Source organism: Notamacropus eugenii, chromosome 4 (assembly GCF_028372415.1).
Source record: "Notamacropus eugenii isolate mMacEug1 chromosome 4, mMacEug1.pri_v2, whole genome shotgun sequence".
In the NCBI taxonomy this organism is placed as follows: Eukaryota; Metazoa; Chordata; class Mammalia; order Diprotodontia; family Macropodidae; genus Notamacropus; species Notamacropus eugenii.
The window spans coordinates 334,535,226-334,548,076 of NC_092875.1; the positions used below are offsets into that span (position 1 = coordinate 334,535,226).

At 35.3% G+C, this 12,851-nt stretch overlaps 2 pseudogenes; both read left to right on the forward strand.

The window, feature by feature from the left end:
* The first annotated feature begins 1,700 nt into the window (after positions 1-1,700).
* Positions 1,701-2,336, forward strand: LOC140502554 (taste receptor type 2 member 4-like; annotated as a pseudogene).
* A 1,721-nt stretch (positions 2,337-4,057) lies between these two features.
* Positions 4,058-5,332, forward strand: LOC140502555 (large ribosomal subunit protein uL4-like; annotated as a pseudogene).
* Positions 5,333-12,851: the final 7,519 nt, after the last annotated feature.

The following is a 12,851-nucleotide window of genomic DNA, read 5'->3' on the forward strand; positions in this document are numbered from 1 at the left end:
ACAGCCCATAAAATACCTTTAAAGAAGAACTCCCAACAAATTCTGGAGCAGCAGAAGCCACAGAACAACAGAGCAGAGGAGATTTCTGTTCCAGAGAGACCTGAAAAACTGACACGAAAGGTCCATCATGCACGGGACCCAGAGCAGAGCCCAGCCCTGCCTTGGCCACACAGCACAGAGAGGAGCAGATCTGAGCAGGTTTCAGGGACAGAATCTCCAGTGGCAGCACAGGTCCCTCCAGCCACAGGTGCCAAAGGTCAGTGAGAGGGTCTTTTTGGTTGGCAGAGAGGGGAGCAGGGTGTCTCCATAACTCAGGCCCCCTCGGGAGGAAGCAGCAGAGACAGCAGCAGACAGGGGCTCCCAAAGCAAGCAGGAGCTTGGACCCATTGTTGAAGGTCTCCACATAAACCCCCTGAGGAAACTAAGCCCCATGTCTTGGTCTTGCCCCCACCTGAGCACCTGAACTTAATCTCACACTGAATAGCAGCCCTGTCCCCACTGAAAGCCCTGAGGCTGGGAAGCAGCATTTGAATCTCAACCCCTAAACACTACCTAGGTGGATCTGGAGGCAAGGTGGTCATGGAAAGGACACTCAGAAGTCAAGTAATTGGCTGGGAAAATGCCTAGAAAAGAGGGGGAAAACATAAGACCATAGAAGGTTACTTTCTTGGGGAACAGATATCTCCTCCCATCCTTTCAGATGGGGAAGAACAATGCTTACCATCAGGGAAAGACATAGAATTCAAGGCTTCTGTATCCCGAACATCCAAAATAAATATTCAATGGGCTCAGGCCATGGAAGAGCTCAAAAAGTATTTTGAAAGTAAAGTTAGAGAGGTGGAGGAAAAACTGGGAAGAGAAATGAGAGAGATGCAAGAAAAGCATGGAAAGCAGGTCAACACCTTGCTAAAGGTGCTGAAGGTTGCTGAAGAAAATAACACTTTGAAAAATAGGCTAACTCAATTGGCAAAAGAGGTTCAAAAAGCCAATGAAGAGAAGAATGCTTTCAAAAGCAGAATTAGCCAAATGGAAAAGGAGGTTCAAAAGCTCACTGAAGAAAATAGTTCTTTCAAAATTAGAATGGAAGAGATGGAGGCTAATGACTTTATGAGAAACCAAGAAATCCAAAACAAAACCAAAAGAATGAAAAAATAGAAGATAATGTGAAATATTTCATTGGAAAAACAACTGACCTGGAAAATAGATCCAGGAGAGACAATTTAAAAATTATGGGACTCCCTGAAAGCCATGATCCAAAAAAGAGCCTAGACATCATCTTTTATGAAATGATTAAGGAAAACAGCCCCGATATTCTAGAACCAGAGGGCAAAATAAGTATTCAAGGAATCCACTGATCACCGCCTGAAAGAGATCCAAAAAGAGAAACTCCTAGGAACATTGTGGCCAAATTCCAGAGTTCCCTTATCAAGGAGAAAATATTGCAAGCAGCTAGAAAGAAACAATTCATGTATTGTGGAAATACAATCAGGACAACACAAGATCTAGCAGCTTCTACATTAAGGGATCAAAGGGTGTGGAATATGATAGGAACTAGGACTAAAACCAAGAATCACCTACCCAGCAAAACTGAGTATAATACTTCAGGGGAAAAAATGATCTTTCAGTGAAATTGAGGACTTTCAAGCAGTCTTGATGAAAAGACCAGAGTTGAAAAGAAAATTTGACTTTCAAACACAAGAATGAAGAGAAGCATGAAAAGCCTCTGGATTGTGACCTTGCTCAACATCTTTTATTGTGTGAAGATCGCCAACTTCAACCATTCTTTGTTTCTCTGGCTAAAGCGAAATCTATTCTCAAAGACACCCTGGCTGTTGCTAGCATGTCTACTGGTTCCTGTCTCTTCCCGTTTTCTGTTTATCTTGCTCAGCAAAATCCCTAACTCAACTGATTCAACAAAGGAAAATGTGAGGAACAGCATCATGGTCAGCACCAGTGGCTCCTTGCCTCTGATGATCCCAGCAGGATTGGGCTTCACTCTCCAGTTTGTCATCGATTTGGTTTCCTGTTCCTGTTAATTTCTTCCCTGAGAAGGCATATGCAGGAGATGCAGAAAAATGCCAGCAGATTTTGGAACCCCCAGACCGAAGCTCATGTAGGGTGCTATGAAAGTTATGCTTTATTTTCTTGTTCTCTATGTTCCTTATTCCATTGCTCAACTAGTTGTCTTTTTCCTTTCCCTTTGGTTAAGCAGTTATTGGATTAGAGGCATAACAACAATGGTCAACTGCACTTACTCCCCAGGACATACTATCCTCATCATCCTATTGCACCCTAAACTCAGAGCAAGAATAAAGAATATTTTATGGTGCAACTGAAGATAGCATTTTATGAGAAAACCTAGACTTCAGTGAGCCTCCTCTCACCTGAGGATCTAGGCCAGCCTTCCATTCCATTCCAAGTTCTTCATAACTTGGCCTCGTTCTATCTTTCCACCCTCCTTCCATTTTATTCGCACCAATCCCTCTTACTTTGTAATTTAGTGACACTGGCCTCCTTGCTATTCATTGAACAAGACACTCCATCTTCAGACTCTAGGCATTTTCACTGACTGTCCTCAGTGATTGTAATCCCTCTTCGCATCTTGACTGAATCTTTACTGAATCTTGACTGACCTGGATTCCTTCAAGTCCCAGCTAAAGTTGAACCTTCAGCAAGAAGACTTTCCCAGTTCTCCTTAATGCTAGTGCCTTCCTTTCATTGACTGTCTTTAATTTATCCTACATATATCTTTATCCATAGTTGTTTACATAATGTCTCCCCCATTAGAGCTCTTTGACAGTAGAAATGAGGGTTTTTTCTATCTTTCTTTGTATCCTTGGAATTTCACACAATGCCTTGCACAAAGTAGATACTTAATAAATATTTGTTGGCTTAAAAAAAAAAAAAAGATGTCATCTACCAGCTTCTACTGAGAGATCTTCAGTGATGAGGAATTCACCACCTATCAAAGCAGCACGTTGTACTTTGGCCAACTCTAATCATTAGACAGTTTTGTTCTCCCCTCCCTCTCCCCAAGTAAAGCATATTATCACATATAAATAGGGATAATGTTTCTACTCTTTGCCAATGTATATTTCTATATTTTTCTAATCTAATTTCTATAGATAATTTTGTCACTTTATAAGGAAGCCAGTGAGTACATTTCTTAAGCCTCAATATTTGGGGGAAACTCCCTTATTCTTTAGCTACTTCAACTTCCTTGGCAGGTCTTTGCCTGTGACCATCATTTCATAAAGTGCTCAGGCTATTCATATTTACTTCTCTCCAGGATCTTAACTCTCTGAATTTTCCAACCTTTCCCCTATCCTCCCCTGCCCCATCCAAATGCCTTTTATGATTTGTTTTCCCACATTAAAAATAAATTCCTTGAGGGTAGGTGCTATCTTTTTGTTTGTATCTGTATATTTATTTTCCCAATTTGGGATATATTGTCTGGAGGATATTAAATATTTAAATAGTCTCATTTTTCTTCCCCACTATTCCTTGCTTTTTCTATTTCTATCTCTCTCTTTCTCTTTCTCTCTGTCTCTCTCTCCCTCCTTTTCTTTCTCCCCTCCTTGTTCCCTTTCACTCACAATCTCTGTCTGTCCCTTTGTGTCTTTTTCTGCCTGTCTCTGTCTCTATCTATGTCTCTTTCTCTACTTGTCTCTGACCTTCTACCTATTCTAGTCCTGTTGGTTCTGTCACATGTGACCAAGAAAAAATTAATTTCAATCCCCTAGACCTCATAATGATCCTTTCAATACTAAAGCATAGCTATTTTTCCCAATTTTAACTCTATGTACATTCTTTAGATTAATATACATAACATAATTTTTTTTTAAAATATTGACATGGCCTAGCCATGAGCATTATTTAGTACTTCAATTAATTTGACTTATCTTTATATCTTTAATTATGATTTGGTATATGTATTTATATAGGTCCTATGTATATCTTAGTAGGTCAATTTCTAGATATTCTATGTCTCTGTACTTTTAAAAATGCAATTTCCCTTTTCCTGCGGGAGTCATCGGGTAGAGAGTAGAGTGGCTCTTACTCTCTGGTACCTGCCATGGCTTGTGTATGTCCCTTGATATCTGTGTACTCTGAAAACGGGGAAGTATCTGACAAAAATGTTACCTTGCCTGGTGTCTTTAAGGCTTCTATTCATCCAGATATTGTGAATTTTTTTCATACCAACTTAAGAAAAAATAACCAGCAACCTTATGCTGTCAGTGAATTAGCAGGTCATCAAACCAGTGCTGAGTCTTAGGGCACTGGTAGAGCTGTTGCTCAAATTCCTTGTGTTCAGGGTGGGGGTACTCGCCTCTCTGGCCAGGGTGCTTTTGGAAATATGCGTCGAGGTGGTTGCATGTTTGCTTGTACCAAGACTTGGCGCCGTTGACATCGAAGAGTGAATACAACATAAAAACATTATGCCATCTGCTCTGCCCTGGCAGCCTCTGCCCTCCCAGCAGTGGTTATGTCAAAAGGTAATCGAATTTAAGAAGTGCCAGAACGTCCTCTAGTGGTTGAAGATAAAGTTGAGGGGTATAAGAAGACCAAGGAAGCAGTTTTGCTGCTTAAGAAGCTGAAGGTCTGGAATGACATCAAAAATGTCTATGCCTCTCAGTGTATGAGAAATGGTAAAGGTAAAATGAGAAACCGTCATTGAATCCAGCATCGGGGACCTTGTATCATCTATAATGAAGACAATGGCATTATCAAGGCCTTCAGAAACATTCCTGGTATCACTCTATTTAATGTGAGTAAATTGAATCTTTTGAGACTTGCTCCTGGTGGGCATGTGGGGCGTTTCTGTATTTGGACTGAAAGTGCTTTCCGCAAGTTGGATGACCTGTATGGTACATGGCAAAGGCCTGCTATTCTGAAGAGTCACTACAATCTTCCCATGCACAAGATGACCAACACAGACCTTACCAGGATTTTGAAAAGCCCAGAGATCCAGAGGTCCTTCCGTGCACCACGCAAAAATATTCATAGATGAGCACTCAAGAAAAACCCATTGAATAACTTGAGAATCATGGTGGAACTGAACCTGTATGCCAAGACAATGCTCTGAAATACAATTCTGCACCAGGCCACGAACTGGAGAATCAGAGAAAATAAAAGAGCTGCTGCCCTAAAGAAAATTATGGAAGCAAAGAAAGCAGTAGAGGAGAAGAAGAAGAAGAAGCTTATGGGTAATAAGAAGGTTGCAGGAGCAAAGAAGGTTCTAGGGCAGAAGAAACCAGCAGAAAATAAGCCTCCAGTGGCCAAGAAGCCTGTGGAAAAGAAACCTGCAGCTGAAAAGAAGCCTGCTACATAAACTCACCATATCAGTTTATCTATTGGGCCACAATCCATTATGTCAATATTGTGAATTTCTAAAGAATAAATATTCAAAGTGGCTTTGGAAAAAAAAATGAAATCTATTCTTTCCTCCCATGTTTTGTTAATAATATATAGAAATGCTGATGATTTTATAGATATATTTTGTATCCTAATAAATTTTGGAAGCTATTATCTCAATTAAAAATTTGGTTAGTTCTTTAGAGTTTCCTAAGTAAAACATATTATCACATATAAGTAGGGATAATGTTACTACTCTTTGCCAATGTGTATTTCTTTATTTTTCTCATCTAATTTCTATAGATAATTGTCACCTTATAGAGAAGTCAGTGAGTATATTTCTTAAGCCTCAATATCTTGGGAAAACTTCCATTACATATATTAGACCTTTCTATAGGTACCTCTCGTTGATATGTATTTTTTCATCCCTAACATTTTCAACACAAGTGATTTTTATATTTTAGTGAGGGATTTTTCTAAATCTATTGAAATGCATTACTGTAAAGTAACCTCACTATTAGTGATTTATACTATTATATTTGAAGAAGACTGGCATTGTCTAAAGGGGACTGTCCAGAGATTCTAGAAAACCTATGTTCCAAGTCTGTCTCTTAAACATACTAGCTGTATCATTAATGACAATTCACATAACCCTATGCCCTAGCAAAGCAATAAGTTATAAGTGAGTTGATAATCTCCATGATTAAGTTTAATTTCATATTATGAATTCCAGGAACCAATGAAATCACAGATATAGAAGAAATAGGATTGATTTCACTAATATTAGGTTCATAGCTTTAGTATTAAAAGGAATCTGAAAGGTGCTTCCATCTAGTCAAAATCTTCCTATAAACAATGAGAAAATTCAGTCTTAGCAACATTAAAAGGTTTACCTAGCATCATACAGCTGTTTGTTGTCAGAAGTAGGATAGGAACTTAGGCCATCCTTGCTGTTAAGTACAGTACTCTCAAGTATGTCACACTGTCTCATTGAACATGGGGCATACTCCTTGTATCCTTGATATTAATTTGATTGTGAGTTCTTTGAGTGCACAGGCTGTGTTTCAATCTTTCTTTGTGGTCCCCAGAATTTAATACAATGTCAGCAAGTACTTAATAAATGCACGATGATGAAGATAAATCCAATTTTGTTGTAATAAAAAATATTTTTGCTAGAACCTAATAGACATATCTTGTATCAGTTATGTATTAGGAATATTTGTATACTTTCTTTTTCTCTGATTTATCTCCCCCTGGTTTGGGTCATAAAAATACCTTTAGAGACTACTTTCATTCTCTGTTTTGAGAACAATTATGTAGCATAAATCTGTCACTTTTAATATTAAGTAATCTCTTTTTCTTGCCTCTTTTGGTTGGTCTATCTGTCTTTCTTTTGTTAATGCTGGGTAAGAGTATGACTCAGGGTACTCTCCAACTTCATCATCCTCTCATCATTTGTAATGTCCTTCATCTTTTGAAAAATGTTAATTCAGTCTTATCTCATACCCATTTATTTTCTGGGAACTGTTCTCAGTTGCTGTACTTTTCCTGTGATTTTCTTCTCTTTGCTAAATTACTTTCAGACAAAGTGAATCTTTTAAAATAACATTAACATGTTCCTGTCCTTTGCTAAATTCAGTTAAAAGAACCATCTGGAAAATCATTTCTTTCTTTCTTTGAAATACCTTCATCTTTGGAAATCTTTAGATGCATTGCTTTAGTAGGTTATTAAATATAATGTGAAATACATTAGAAAAATCTTTGCCAATGAAGAGAACAAAGGATTTGGGTAAAAAAATCTGTTCTTCCAACAACCATTTGCATGGCCTAGAGCAAGCCAAGTCCTTCTTCTAAATATCAACCCACTTATCTTCAAAAATGAAAGAACATATGATATTTAAGGTCATCCATTCTATAAATCTATTATCTACACAGTTCAGACTCTTTCCTTTACATATGAAGGAATTCCTCCTGTTTGACAATAAGATTATATCTTTGATGCTATTTCTCTGGCACTTGTCTGAGAATATTTAAATTTTATTTCTATCAGTGCTAGGCCAATTCTAAGGCTCCATTATTTGTCATTAGTTTCTAGTGTTTCTAGGCAAATTTCACAAATTCAAAAAAAAGTTGAGAATTATAAGGGAACTCACAAAATGAAACTGACTGTAATATAACATAGTCAGTGTTCATATAGCTTCTATTTGAAGACATCCAAGAAGGGAAAACCCATTACCTTTTAAGCAGTTCATTCCATTTTTTACAACTCTGAGTTTTTGGACATTTTCTTAATATCAAATCAAATTTATGTCTTCACAACTTCTACCCGTTAATTGTGCCCTTGAGGATGAAGCATAATATATATATATATATATATATATATATATATATATATATATATATATATATATATATATATATATATATATATATATATATATATATATGTAAAATTCCTTGTACAACACTCCTTCAAATATGTGAAGAAAACTAAATCTTTCAGTTCCTTCACTTTATCCTTGCATGTCATGGACTCAAGGCTCTTTAGTATCCCGAATTCTCTCTTCTGTATATTCTCCAATTTATCCAAGTCTTTTTTAAATCATGGTATTCCAAAGTGAACAAAATACTTTAGAATAGATTTAATGAGAATATAGTAAAATAAGACTTGCATCTCTATTCCCAGAAGGTGTATTGATATTTGACGTAGTATCCAGAGAGAACTTTGAGTCTGGGACCCAGTATAACATACTTTAAATAATTAGTTTATGTCAACATGTCAATACATGCTGATTTAACCAAGGTATGTGCATAATTTGCTATGTGGTAAGATTGTTTTGTTCTTAGTTATAAAGAAATTTACATGAAGAAGCAATAACCATTAACTACAATTACTTTATTGGGATTGCTTTTAAGTTCTTAAGGATATTTGTGTACTTTTTGACCTTTAATCTGGAAATATTAGGTGGCTCTGAATATCATACCCAACTTGAGAATAATGTACATCAATGTACAGATGAATAACAACTTTAATTTTAATTAAATTTTAATTTGTCCATGCCTACTAGCAGAATCTCCAGGCATCAGATTTATATTCCCTACTTTTCTGAAATTTTGGACATTATATATGAAGATAAGTAATCAACTTTTACTCCGGTATATTTCCAGGACAGTCAGGTTCAATTTTCAAAATATTCAAGAAACCAAGTTTTACAGAGAACCAGTCCATTCATATTATTTATTAAGATATACACTTTTATATGCGCCAACCAGCCTAGGTATTAGGTTTATTTTTATAAATAAACAAGACGAATAATTAAATATGACACTCCCCTTGCTCTTCTGTCCTTAGACTCCTGCTGCATTAAGAATTCATGTTCTTGACCCACAAGTTCCCGGTCCTATTTCAGCAGCCCTGCATGGTGTCTGAGCAGACTTGTCATTTGAATAGAATTGTATAGTGCTTTTCTGATGTGTAAAATGTTGACCCAAAGGACGCCTCCAGACTCATTTTCATTAGTGACCTAAACACATTTTGACATAGTAGTGGGGGAGCAAGGGAGCCGGTTATTTTCCTCTCAGCATGGCAAAGGGACCTTTTATTGTCATTGCCTACTGACTTCAAAGAAATCAGCCTCTTAACTGTTTTGGATGTTCTACATTGCGATGGGCCAATTTGTGCTGCAATCAGGCCACTCATTACCATCCTCCTGTGCCAGTTTTCAAATGATTAATCAGCCAGGCCAGAGCCTAGAATAACAGTTGTGTTCTCTCCTCACTTTCCTTCTTCCTGGACCCTTTTCATTCTCTGGGAGTACTTACCTAGTCCTACTTCAGGTATGGGCTAGGCATGCATGGTGAATCAGATTCTAATATCCTAGAAGAGACTGTTCCTTATTGGGTTTTCAGATTTTTGTGGTTTTATTTATTTAGAATGGTCAAGTGTTTATAGTTTGTTTCTTTCCTTTCTAAGTTGGTGGTGATCAGGAGTCATTCTTTTCCCTCCAAACTTATCTTGGAAATATGGTTTGAAGTCAATATGGGTGGAATTTGAATTTTGAAGAACACTGTTTGTTCTTGGCAAAGTTGTTGGTGATTATAATTAATAGAGTGGCTAGATGTATGTAATTTATGTGCAATAACCTTGGGCTCTGAGATTTACCTCACTTGGTTTCAATATTGGGGGAATTTAGCAAAAATAACTCTTCTCAACTTTTCTTTTTCCTTATACAGAGGTTTTTTTTTGAAACCTTCTGATTATATAGCTCATATTAAGCTCTTAATAAATGTGAAGAAAAGCGATCAATTTCCATCCGTGTACTTAAGGTAAAAATGCATAACAGGAAAAAGGTAATCTCATTACCTTGTAAATTTAAACATGAAGAACTTGTAGTATCTCATAAATAGTTAACACAACTCCCCTCCCCTTTTTGATAAGTCTCATATTCTTTCCTAGGGATTTGTAAATGAGGGACTCACCTTTACCCAAAATACCTCAACCATTCTGAGGTTTCAGACTGCATAGACTTCAACTTCTTCATTTCACAAATAAACAAAGGCTTAGTATGAGAAGTAATTGTTACAAAGCCACAAAGCTAGTGATAGAAATTAAGCTACCCTGTTTGGACTCCAAATCTAGTACTTTTTTCTATTAACCAAGATATCTTTGTTACATTATTAAACCTTTTAGTCCTATATACTTACTTTGGAGATTTTTTTTAATTGTGGTATGAAACTCCTGGAAATATTACAACATAATATAACAATTTCCAAGGCAAGAAGAACAAAGCAAACTACAATTCTGCAGTGAAAGTGAAGTACCAAAACAAATATTAATTCTAATTAAGCACCCAGCAGACAATATATAAATATGGAGAACTCAGTTAGTGAAACAAACTACAGCACCATCTAGTGGCTGGAGGAGTTTTTATATATAATAATAATGAAAATAATATCTATAAAAATGGCACAGGTGTATATGTATGCATGTGTGCCTACATATTATATGTGCATATATACATCTATGTATGTATATAGGTGTATATCTACACAGCATAGGTATATATGAATGTGCATATGTGTGTATGTATATATAACATTACCCCTTCTTATGACTATTGAAGGAAGATACCACCATTCTTTTAGACTCTTAAATTTATATTCTCAGTGTTATTCTTGATGTTGATTCTCCTTCACCCTACATATGCAAACCATTGACAATTCTTAAGTTTTCTACTGTCACAAAATCTTCCACATCTGAATCTCACACATAGCCACCACCAGAATTCAACAATTCTTAACAACTTTCTCAGCTAGATCATTGTTATAGTCTTAAAACCAGTCTTCCTGCATCAAATCTTTCTTCACACTTTACTCCATCTTCCACACATTTGCCAAAATATTTTCTTTAAGGAAATGTGACATATTAAGACTTGATTTGTTATTTTTGTGATTGTCTAGACTTAAGAAAATAAAAAAAAGAAAATGTTAATAATATCCATTAAACTTGAAGGTATGACCTATATTTTCAGAGTGTTAGTATTACGCATTCCCCAGCACTCCCCTGTGTGTGTGTGTGTGTGTGTGTGTGTGTGTGTTTGAGAGAGAAAAAGTGAGAGAGAGAATTTTTTTTATCTTTCACATTAGAATATAGTTTCTTTATGAAGGAGGATTATTTCATTATTTGGGACCAGTATATTTTAGGTTACTAATAAGTACTTTTTGATTGATTCTGCTGTTCCTTAATAGCCATATGGCAATGAACAAATTTCTTAATCTCTATGGGTCTCAGTTTTCTCATTTGTAAAATATGGAAAATAATATTCATGCCATTTACCTTTCAGGGTTATTATGAGGAAAATGATCAGTATACCTTTGTATGTGATATATAATTGTAAGATAATATTAATAATTCTGATAAATCACTTGAAAAATCTATAACTTAAAAAAGAATATTCTGATGGAGGAATAAAACACATGGAACAATATAACTCGTAGGTATAAAGAACAACTTACTATCAATTCAATAATTATCAAACAAATCCACCTCCAACATTGTCATATTCATGCTGCCTTTCCTAATTACTATAAAGTCTTTGTCTCAATTCTACACTGAAGGCTTATTTATTTGCTGCAAATATATATACATATACATATGTATATATATATATATATATATATATATATATATATATATATATATATATATATATAAACCTAAGTTTAATGGGGACACTAGAGTATTTCATATTCTCATGAAATTATCTTCTGTTTAAAACATTTCACTAATATCATATATGGTTGTGTCCAGTTTTTCATGCATCATTATTTCTTTAAAATATGACTCCATAGGGCTTTCAAATTATAGAGTCAAAATAAAGAATTATATGTACATGATGTACATGAATGATATTAAGCTATTTACCACTATAAAAAAAAACCAAATGGAATAGTACATTTATGTCATAGAATATTTTTCAATGATAAAATATACCCTGTGGTCTTGTTAAGTGTCAAATTCTTAACATGCCAAGGAACGATAAAGACTGAAAACTTAAAGCTTGTTTCTAGAGGGAAGATTTAAAATATGTATTAAGGAGATACTTAGTGCTGAACTTCATCAGCAAAATTCATTAAATATAAAGCTACTAAGACAAAAGTTCTAACACGAATATGTTAAGTGACTTATTGACATCTTGATATCAAAACTTAATGACAATTAAGCATTTAAAGCAAATGAAACCCATGAAATATTGGTCTCAATGGACATTTTCCCAACTGCAAAATGAATTAGAATAAATTTTGAAAGGGCCTTAAAAGTAATACATACAATATGAATGGAATCAATCAACTATTATTCTAAGGAAATCCAGGAAAATTTATCATCAAAAAGCAGAAAGAATCTTTTAAGACATTGTCAGAGAATATTATGAACACATCAAAATCCTATAGAAATGTTTTTTGGAACAAGGAAACTTTATTGAGTAATTGGAAATGTTGCTTTTTTTGTATGCCTTTGAATTTATCAAAATAAATGAAATATTTTTACATTCAGATGGAATGTATTGAATGACTAAGATTGATAAATGGAATCAAAAGGGCCTCAAACAGCACTATTAGCATTGATTTAGCCATCACCAAAAAAAGAAAGAGTGAAACAACTGACAATCATACAAATTTCTTGTTAACTGAAGGCAATTCAGAATCAGGTAATCACTACCAAAAATTGAAGAACAATTATTCTTAAAGAGTCCCAATTTAACTAATGATGCACTTTATGACTAATTCACTTCAGTGGCTATAAAGTACCTTCTGTCCTTTGTCCAAGCCTTCCACATACTCGCCTCTCTCCCATTTGACGACATATTCTCATACTTTAAGGAGAAAATTGAGGCTAGCCATGAACTGCCTCTTCTCCCCTTTATCTCATCTCACAATCTTTGGAGATCATCTCCAACTTTCTACTTTAACGCTGGTCTCTGATAAAGGTGGCTTTT